Below are 11,345 nucleotides of genomic sequence, written 5' to 3'. Positions count from 1 at the left end.
GAGGGCGGCTGGGTGACGGTGAGGAGGAACCATAGTCTTAAACAGAAGCCCCAGGTACACCACCAACCTGTTCATGTGTCTAATCATTTTTCCCCACTCGGCGACACACCCGCCGGGGGTCAAACTCTGGTAATTGGTGATTCTGTTCTCAGACATGTGAAGCTAGAGACACCGGCAACCATAGTCAATTGTCTTCCAGGGGCCAGAGCAGGCGACATTGAAGGAAATTTAAAACTGCTGGCTAAGGGTAAACGTAAAGACAGCAAGATCATAATTCACGTCGGCAGTAATGACACCCGGTTACGCCAATCGGAGGTCACTAAAATCAATATTGAATCGGTGTGTAACTTTGCCAAAACAATGTCGGACTCTATAGTTTTCTCTGGTCCCCTCCCCAATCAGACCAGGAGTGACATGTTTAGCCGCATGTTCTCCTTAAATTGCTGGCTGTCTGAGTGGTGTCCCAGAAACGATGTGGGCTTCATAGATAATTGGCAAACCTTCTGGAGGAAACCTGGTCTTGTTAGGAGAGACGGCATCCATCCTACTTTGGATGGAGCAGCTCTCATTTCTAGAAATATGGATGAATTTATTAAACCCCCCAAAATATGACTACCCAGAGTTGGGACCAGGAAGCAGAGTTGCAGTCTTACACGCCTCTCCGCAGCTTCTCTCCTCCTGCTACCCCCCCAAAAACCCATCTCCATTGAGACTGTGTCAGCTCCCAAACAGACAAAAAACAAACCAAAAACCAGCAATAAAAAACTTAAACATAAAAAATCACAAAGAAAGAACAATACAGTATCCACATCTGAACCAAAGAGTAAAACAGTGAAATGTGGATTACTGAATATTAGGTCTCTCTCCTCCAAGTCTCTGTTAGTACATGACTTAATAAGTGATCAACAAATCGATTTACTCTGCCTTACAGAAACCTGGTTGCAGCAGGATGATTATGTTAGCTTAAATGAATCAACACCCCCGAGTCATTCTAACTACCAGAAATGTCGAAGCACAGGCCGAGGGGGCGGTGTGGCAGCAATTTTTCACACCAGACCAAAGACCAAGACACACTTTTAATTCATTTGAAAGCCTGGTGCTTAGCCTTTTCCACCCCAGCTGTAAAACTCAGAAACCAGTCTTACTTGTTATCATCTATCGTCCACCTTGGCCTTACACAGAGTTTCTCTCTGATTTCTCAGACTTTTTATCTGATTTCGTGCTCAGCTCAGATAAAATAATTATTGTGGGTGATTTTAACATCCATGTAGATGCTAAAAATGACAGCCTCAACATGGCATTTAATCTGTTATTAGACTCAATTGGCTTCTCTCAAAATGTAAAAGAACCCACCCACCACTTTAATCACACTCTAGATCTTGTTTTAACATATGGCATAGAAACTGAACATTTAACAGTGTTTCCTGAAAACCCTCTGCTGTCTGATCATTTCCTGATAACATTTACATTTACAATAATTGATTACACAGCAGTGGAGAGTAGACTTTATCAAAGTAGATGTCTTTCTGAAAGTGCTGTAACTAAGTTTAAGAATATAATCCACCCACTGTTATCATCTTCAATGCCCTGTACCAACATAGAGCAGAGCACCTATCTGAACGCTACTCCAACAGAGGTTGATTATCTTGTTAGTAATTTTACCTCCTCACTACGTACGACTCTGGATACTGTAGCTCCTGTGAAAACTAAGGCCTCAAATCCGAAGTCCCTGACTCCATGGTATAATTCTCAAACACGTAGCCTAAAGCAGATAACTCGTAAGCTGGAGAGGAAATGGCATGTCACAAATTTAGAGGATCATCATTTAGCCTGGAGAAATAGTTTGCTGCTTTATAAGAAAGCCCTCCGCAAAGCCAGAACATCTTACTATTCGTCACTGATGGAAGAAAATAAGAACAACCCCAGGTTTCTCTTCAGCACTGTAGCCAGGCTGACAAAAGGTCAGAGCTCTGTTGAGCCAACAATCCCTTTAATGTTAACTAGTAATGACTTCATGAACTTCTTCACAAATAAAATTTTTATCATTAGAGAAAAAATTACTAATAATCATCCCACAGATGTAATATCATCTACAGCTACTTTTAGTACCATTGATGTTAAGTTAGACTCTTTTTCTGCAATTGATTTTTCTGAGTTAACTTCAATAATTACTTCCTCCAAACGATCAACGTGTCTTTTAGACCCCATTCCTACAAAACTTCTCAAAGAAGTCCTGCCATTAATGAATTCTTCAATCTTAAATATGATCAACCTATCTCTAATAATCGTCTATGTACCACAGGCCTTCAAGGTGGCTGTAGTTAAACCTTTACTTAAAAAGCCATCTCTAGACCCAGCTGTCTTAGCTAATTATAGGCCAATCCCTCCCTGAGCCTGGTTCCTCCGAAGGTTTCTTCCTGTTAAAAGGGAGTTTTTCCTTCCCACTGTCGCCAAAGTTCTTGCTCATAGGGGGTCATATGATTGTTGGGTTTTTCTCTGTATCTATTATTGTGCGATCTACTGTACAATTTAAAGCGCCTTGAGGTGACTTTTGTTCTGATTTGGCGCTATATAAATAAAATTGAATTGAATTACTTGTTCTCTCTGCAAAGGTTTCTATCAGTAAATCTCAGAAAAACAAAGTAAACATTTACCGTCAGGTCCTGAGATACTGCTAAAGATACTGTTACTGTGCCACGTGCATATCTTTGGAAATAATGAATTAGGTGGCAATATTTGAGAATTAAAATGAGTTAATTAACTAAAAAGATAGAAAATAAGTAGAAAACCAAATTGAAAGGAAATATGTGTTGGTGGGTCTCCTCGTCTGATAAACCTCCACATGTACCAGTGAAAACAGTTAAATTAGTTTGAATCTGAAATCATGGCTCAAACTACTTGTTGTGAGACCAATTCTTTTTTCACACCAAACTGTTTAATAAGACAAACATTACACAGAGTTCATCAAATATAACTAACACTTTAACATTATCAGGATTTCATAATACAAATGTTAAATCAACAGGAAAACAGCTGCAAACATGTGGATCAAAATGAATTAATTAAAAAACAACACGTGGACTTCAAGGATACAGTAAATACACTAAAGTGAAAGGAGGAGCCAAAATTTGAAGGAATTTGAATAAAGTAAAAGTTACCTGTGATCTTTAAAATGGTCCTGATGTGTGCTGCTGTTTTTACCTTTCAACATTTCTTTGCTGCCACTGTGAATACGAATGTGGTCTTTGCCTAATTAAATAAAGGTTACACTAACTCACTGCCTCATCTTTTGGTACAAACTGGTATTATATGGAAGTACAGCCCAAAACCAGTTTAGCTTGAGTTTCTTTTTTCTGGACATAAAGTCACAGCAGGTGTTGTTTCAAAGCTGGTGGACAGATTGAGTTCATTTTTGAGGTTTTAAGAGCAACTGCTGTGAAAACATTTGCAGTTTTGGGAGAAAATCAGTTAAGAGAAGATTTAACACAGCAAAAGCAAAAAGTTAAATATGAATGAAGGATTGAAACTTAACTACTAAACACTACTGTGTCCTAAGGGAACAAAGATTAAAATGTAACAGGGATAACATAAACTTGATATACATATCTATACATGCAGGTTCCTAAATGTAACATTCAGGATTATTCACTGCAGCTCCAGAAATCAGAGCTACCTCATCAGATCCAAGTGTGACATCAGCTGACACTCTTTACAGGAGAATCCATCTGAACTCTGTGGAGCCTGATCTCAAGGTTTTTAAGTCTGACCCTGAAACCAGAAGAGGATCTTTCTCTCTCTTCAGATTCATTGTGACCCAGTGATTTCAGTCCTGCGTGATCAGGCTGATGTTTGCACAGAGCAGATAATGAAGTGAATGTTTTTGCACATTGGTAACAGTGAAACAGTTTATTTACAGTGTGGGATCGTTTGTGTTCGGAGTATGAACTGAGATTCCTGAAGCTCTTGTCACACTGGTCACAGCTGAAGTTCACTTCCATGTGTGTATGTTCATTTTGTTATGATGTCCTAAATGTGAGAAGCTTTTGTCACAGTGTCTGCACTTGTATGGTGTCTCTCCTGTGTGGATTTGCTTATTCTTGTTCTTTAAGCTCATGTGCAGTGGTGAAGGATGACGCACACTGGCCACAGATGTGCTTTTTGACCCCACTGTGGAAGAGTTCATGTATTTTTAATGTACTTGGTGTGTGGAAGCCTCTCCCACATTCTTTGCAGTAGTTCATTTTGTCTCCAGTGTGTCTACGTTGATGTGGTTTTAGGTCCTGTTGATGATTGAAGTTTTTCCACAAAGGTCACAGAGAAACTCTTTTCCACCACCACGGTGACGACAGGGTTGAGAACTGCATCCATGTGCTTTGCTCCACTTTTAAACAAAGACAGTGTAAGTCAGGGAATTCCTTCAACATTTTTATCCTCAATGTCGCCTGAAATAAAAAGCATCTCTGTCAACGTCCAATTACATTTTACTGTTTACATTACAACACTCAGCTTACTGAGAGAAAACGAGTCTTCATTTTTCCGAAGAGTTCATCCAGTATAACTCCATAAGTTTACTTATCAGACTTGTTCCAAACAATCAGGTTAAAAATACAAGATAAATATAAATACATACCTCACAGTAACTGCACTTGTAGAGTTACTTTCTGGTGTGGATCTGTTGGTGTTTTTTCAGCTGATGTGGACATTGAAAAGACTTTCCACACAAGTTACATCTGTACTCTTTAACTCCACTGTGGATGAGTTGGTGTTTTTTTAAGTTTCCAGCCTGGGTAAAAGACTTTCCACACAACCCACAGCTGTAAGCTTTAAATCCACTGTGGATGAGTTGGTGAGTATTTAAGTTTCCAGCCTGGGTAAAAGACTTTCCACACAACCCACAACTGTAAGCTTTAACTCCACTGTGGATGAGTTGGTGTGTTTTTAAGTTTCCAGCCTGGGTAAAAGACTTTCCACACAACCCACAGCTGTAAGCTTTAACTCCACTGTGGATGACTTGGTGTGATTTTAGGGTTTGAGCCAGGGTAAAAGACTTTCCACACAAGTCACAAATGTACTCTTTAACTCCACTGTGGATGACTTGGTGTGATTTTAGGCTTTGAGCCCGGGCAAAAGACTTTCCACACAAGTCACAACTGTACGCTTTAACTCCACTGTGGATGATTTGGTGTGTTTTTAAGTCTCCAGCCTGGGTAAAAGACTTTCCACACAACCCACAACTATAAGGTTTAACTCCACTGTGGATGACTTGGTGTGTTTTTAGGCTTTTAGCCAGGGTAAAAGACTTTCCACACAAGTCACAACTGTATGCTTTAACTCCACTGTGGATGACTTGGTGTGATTTTAAGTGTTCAGCCCGGTTAAAAGACTTTCCACACAAGTCACAGCTGTACTCTTTAACTCCACTGTGGATGACTTGGTGTGATTTTAGGGTTTGAGCCCGGGCAAAAGACTTTCCACACAAGTCACAACTGTACGCTTTAACTCCACTGTGGATGATTTGGTGTGTTTTTAAGTTTCCAGCCCTTTTAAAAGACTTTCCACACAACTCACAACTGTACGCTTTAACTCCACTGTGGACGACTTGGTGTTTTTTTAGGCTTTGAGCCAGGGTAAAATCCTTCCCACACTCATCACAGCTGTATGTTTTCTCTCGCTTTCTTCTGTGAGGTTTGTCGGCCTCCTGAGAGCGCTGACTTCTCGCTCCATGTTGGTCCTGCAGTAACAGAGATACAAACAGAGGCAGTGAGTGAAATGCAGTCGTAGAACAAACTGAAACTCCCTCCATTGGTGGAATCAAACATGTCAACAAACACATTGTAGGTGTGTTACCACCACCTTCTGGTGATAATATCACATTACAATGATGTGCTACAATGAGAGTTGTAATGAAAATGACATTATTGAAGAAATATTGATCTCAGTAGAGAAACTCTTTTACTTCAGAAAAAATTCAACTGATGATATTGTTGTTTCAATGTGTGTAGAGAAAATATGATCTTTGTATTTTCTTGTAACTTCTGTGGTTTTTGGTTGTGAATGTAGATTCTGTATATATGGAGGAGCCCAGATTGGATAGAGATAATGCTGCTGTTAATGGGTTTTTAAAAACCAACCAGCTGTACACACAGTTTCAATAACAGTGTAACTGTGATGTTTTTCTCACCTTTTGTGTTGAAGTCATTGTTTCCTCTGTAGTGGCTGAGCTGAGTCCAAATGGCTGAAATTGTTGCTCTGCTGCACCACCAGACTCTCCTCCTCCCGTTAATCAGCTGGGACACAAAAAGTATATATATCTGTATTTTATCCCTGACAAAAAGAAGCAGAGCAAATAAACATGACTAAACATAATAGCAGCACTGCAAGCTAACACTACGAATTTGTATAACCACCTTAAACGTCACCATAAAGTGCAATATGACAAAGCTGTAAAGGCCAAGAAAGTGACAGGAGGAAATCCGTCCCGGTCAACCAGCCAAAAATCAATAACAGGAACCTTATACAGCGCTTTCCCATACCCGTCAAACTCCCCCAGGCACAAAGAAATTACGGAGGCTATCACATATCACCTGGCTAAAGATATGGCTCCCATCAACACTGTGCAAAACGAGGGATTTAGGAAAATGATCAACACCCTAGACAAACGCTACACAGTGCCGTCCTGCAACTATTTTTCAAGTGTTGCACAACCTGCTCTGTCGGGCAAGGGTGGAGACAGATATATAAGCAGTACAACATTTCACAGCAACGACAGACTTATGGTCCAGCCAAACTCAGCTTTATATTTTGTTAATAATTGTGGTTTACATTTTAAGAAACATAGCTATTACCAGTGTTGGGGAGTAACGGAATACATGTACCGCCGTTACGTATTTATGTTTTTGACTCGGGAGGATTTTCAACTGCTGTGGCAAATGGGTGCAAGGCTTTTACCACAAACTTAGTCACTGCTCGGTGACATTCGTCTATCCCGGCCTGAAAGGAGACACTACAGACTGCAGCGACAACTGCCAGCGAGCGCCAGCCAGACTGTCTCTCTCATCATGGTCACCTAAATGCAGCGCACAGTAATGGCAGGTTTTTCTAATAAGGTAGATCGCATAATATGCACTGTTAGTTGATTATTTACCTGCCGCATTAACGGGAGAGGACGTGCAGACGTTACCGCTGCTGCTGGGTGGAGATTCAGTCCAGAGCGGAATTAAAAACACAACATTCATTTAAGGTTATCGCGTGTTTTGTGCGCAAATGCTTTGCTTATTCGTAGTGTTTCCTCCTTTAAATGAAATATCTACTTTGCAAGTATTGCAAGTTTCCCTGTTGTCATCCGTTCTCGTAAAGTATAACCAAACTTTTGAGCATTTGAGCCACCATTTTTCTTGCCAGGTAAATGACGCTCCGCAACGTGGTGACGTCATTCGGGGCGACTGGAATCAATAAGGGAATCGTTTGCAAAAATGACATCAATTCCAAGGAATTGAAACAGGTGTGTGATTACCCATCGCTAATCACACACCTCCTAGGGTCATGAAAGAGGTTGAGTCTTCTCTTTCTGATATATGGTATACCAAACACACCTATATTTGTTTACGTAGAAATGCCTTTTGTTTAAGTGAACTGCTGGACTTCCTGGTGCCAGCAGGTCTAAGTGAGTCTTCACAGGGTCACATCTTGACCCCCCCCCCCACACACACACACAGTCTGTACTCTTTGTTCATATGTATGCCTATGTAAGACGTCATATGTTAATGAAACTATGCATATTCATGTAACATCAATAAACAGCAGTGGTACGGGGGAGCTAACTGAGAGTGACTGGGGTCCGAGTGGAAGGAACGGCGCTCTTCACAGTTCTCTCCCTCGTGCACGAGATTACACAAAGAGCTCTGGTGACTTGCGTCTTGCTTTTGCCATTGTACTGGAATTGTCTTGTAGTTCCAGCAATAGGTCTGTGCTAGACAAACCTATCATTGGTGCAGAGGGGGCCGATAGCGCGATATGGCAGCCTCGCTTCTGTCCGTCTGCCCCAGGGCAGGTCCTATTAAAGATTAATATCAGTCTGTACATGCTCCAGATTTCTTAAAATTATTTAACTCTCAATCACTTTTGCAACTTTTTACTTTTGTGTGACTCACAGCAACAAGTCCACCTCATTGTTGGTCCATTTAAAAAACTCCTTTTCCTCAACATTTTGCTGCCAGGTTTCAAAGAGCCGGTGTTCTGGAATCCATCCTAGCTGACATACCATCCTACCCGTTGTTAATCTGAGCTACAAGCATACAGCTAAAATTCAGTGGCAAACCATCCTACCTTTGTCAATAACAGCTAGAAACATACTGGTTTGGCACTAGAAAATTAAGTGTCAAACCATGATACCTTTGTGAATGTTACCTACAAGCATACTTTAACGGGTAAAATTAAGTGGCAAACTGTCCTGGCTTTTCGAATATGAGCTACAAGCATACTCTGATGGGCAAAGTTAAGTGGCAAAGTGTCATACCTACTTAAATTTGTGCTGGAATTACTCTGTGACAGCAGAAATCTGCATAAATTACTGTCGGTAGGACGTTTTGCCAAAGTACGATGGTTTGTCAGAACACCAGAAAGTAAATAAGCAGCAGACAGAAATGAGGCAGGTCGAATATTTTTGCGTTTTACTGGCACGTAAGCGTTTTTGGCCGTTTCAATGTGGACGCGCAACGCTGTGAAAACGACTGAAAATGCCAGTGTGGACACGGAATGTTTTCAGAAGAGAACGCCGTTTTCCAATCTATCCGGGCTAATGTGGATGCAGCCTCACTCTTCTCTCAACGTCTTCACAATAAACTGTGAACAGATACCGAGGAGAGCAGCAGAAGACCTCATCCGGGAGCTGTTGAAGTACGATTCTTTTTGATGGTAGCAATCAGGCGGAGACTTTTACTTCCAAAATCAGATGTCTTCATTTGTGCTGGCAGCAGGGGCGATGTTGGCCCATCTTTGGGGTGCTTCAGCCAGAGCGATGGTGGCTGAGCGGAGGTTGAGTGTCTGGCTTAAAACAGGACATGTTAGCTGCATTTAACCTTCAGTTACTCTTTATATAGTTAGGTAGGACTCAGACCATGTTTCTTTTTAGCAGAAAAACATCACACCCAGGTAACCTGCAGTGTTGAAAACGTCTTTTCTGACGATGTTTGCTACTCTACAATCCGTCCTACTCTGTAGTAAAATTCTGTTTTGGGAGTGTTTTTTTTAATGCTTCTGTATTATACATTATACACATTAAAAGTGAATCTCTGTCCAAAAAATGCACTCAGTTTACTTTTTACTCACTATGAGCATCATTCATTATTCTCCCCCAGTAATTAAGGTTAGGATATGTATTTTTTTTTATTCCAATCCATTCTTATTTTGCAGTGTTAAGGGTCCGAAATTGAGGACGAGAGTAAAACAATGATGGTCCAGAAGAGGTCGATCAAACAACTGATTTTAATGAATACACGCAGCGTGGGGAGACGTACACTGGAAACCATCAGTCGTAAATCCCCAACCAAAAATACACTTCAGATTGCTTTTATAACATCAGGGTATTGTAACGCCCCCTCTTGCGTTTACAAGCACATAATTTGCATCTTAAGAACATTCTTTGCCCCTTGTACAGACAATGATCTATTCTAAGAGATAAATGCAGAGACAGAAGTTCCCCTTTCTGGCATCCTCTTTCAAATATGGTGATGATCTCAGGCCTTTGAGGTCCCCATGGACTTGTCCTCCTCTTTGCGTCACCTGTTGCTAGGCAAACTCAAATGCAACAAGAAGCTGAATACATTCAGGCCTTCACTCAGCCACTATTTTACTCTAGCAATATACTCAGCATATAAGCTTTTAAGATTATAGATTTAACTCAACGATTTAAAGTGGTTATAACTGCACCTGTAATAAACATGTTAATATTTGATTATGATAACCCCTGTAATTCCACAGCAGCAACAACATTTAAGGATGCAGGGACTGACAGCACCCCCAAAGCTCTGATCCTAGAATCGCCCCTGGCTGTGAGTAAATAAAATACAGACGCATCTGGAGATCATCCTATGAAGTCCTGTTCTCAAGTGTGTGAGGAGCATTCCTCACACACACCTTTATAGCGTAAGGGGGGACGGGCGGCCCGGGTAGCCCTTTGCACCCCTGCTCAGTAGGCTTCCACTACTCTCTCTCTATTAGTCACCCTGGGGTTGCCCTCCCCCAGGCTTGTACCTGTGGCTTCCTGTCCTGGGGGTTGGCTGTTCTCCTGCCCTGCACCCTTTTGTTCATATTCAAAGACTCTTTTTCTGTATGTATTCTTACCCCCTAGCAACCGCCATTTCATAATGTTGCAAGCAATCACGAACTCTACAGTCTGTCTAACTCCAGTGTATACCAAGCAATCTATTATTCTCAACAGAGATAAACTCAACATAAACTGAACCCACATTAAAGTTAGCTCGGTGCTTACCTTTAGATGAGCCCACAAACCGAGAGAAACTCCGCGATGAAGCTGGAAGTCTTTCCAAACAGGAAACAGATCAGGGAGCAGAGACCCACGTGGTTCACGCTGATCTGAGCTACAATCCAGGAGACAAGGGTGTGCAGATCGATGCAGATATCGATCCAAACGTTGGTAGTGGTATATGTTGCTGTAAGTTCACTACTTTACTCCCGTTTCATGAAAAAGCAGCTCTCTTTGCTCGACTTCTCTCTTCTACACACACACACTTTCTCCGCCCCACCTTCCCGGCTCTGCTGTGATTTGTGGCTGTGCGGTCACGTGACTCAGCGTCACAAGGTATCCACGTGGGTTGTTATTTTAAAATTAGCGCCTGTCTCCTTTCCCTAAACCTTTTCCTTGGCCTCGAGGAAAACGTCATCGTGGGAAGGAGAATTGCTAAGTACTCAGGGAAAGAGAGGATCTGTGCTGAGAATTGGAACAGCCCTTTTTTAGTAGTGCACACAGCTAACTAGTGTTACTGTGTTAGATGCCTGAATGTTTCTCATGGTGTGATGGGAAATAATGTTTTCTATTCTTTAGCACATCGAACATTAAGCCGTTCACAGAGTTCGGGTTTAAAGGATGAAATCGTTTGTGCCGATGCATCTCTTCTCTGGTTAAATCTGTTCAATGACAAAAAGACTGAGGTGATGGTTTTTGGTCACCCTAAATGTGTGTTTAGATGCCAGCTGATGACTGTCCCTTAATGAAATCAGAACTGAGCATAAACTTAGAGGAGATTGTGCTGTGGAACAATCTGCCTTTAGAGATAAGACAGGCCTCTCCTGTTTGTTTGTTTGTTATTATTTGATTCTATACTGTT

At 41.3% G+C, this 11,345-nt stretch overlaps 1 long non-coding RNA gene across 1 annotated transcript; it reads right to left on the bottom strand.

Moving 5' to 3' along the window:
* Positions 1-4,895: 4,895 nt before the first annotated feature.
* LOC120438348 lies at positions 4,896-10,753 on the bottom strand. Its single transcript, XR_005611820.1, has 3 exons — positions 10,490-10,753; positions 6,182-6,287; positions 4,896-5,731 (listed from the first exon to the last, which is right to left on the bottom strand). It is a non-coding gene; the product is annotated as an uncharacterized LOC120438348 (long non-coding RNA).
* Between the last annotated feature and the right edge of the window lie 592 nt (positions 10,754-11,345).

This window comes from Oreochromis aureus, linkage group 3, assembly GCF_013358895.1.
Source record: "Oreochromis aureus strain Israel breed Guangdong linkage group 3, ZZ_aureus, whole genome shotgun sequence".
NCBI lineage: Eukaryota > Metazoa > Chordata > Actinopteri > Cichliformes > Cichlidae > Oreochromis > Oreochromis aureus.
The sequence above is the reverse complement of the archived record's forward strand: the minus strand, read 5'-3'. Positions and strand labels throughout refer to the sequence as shown.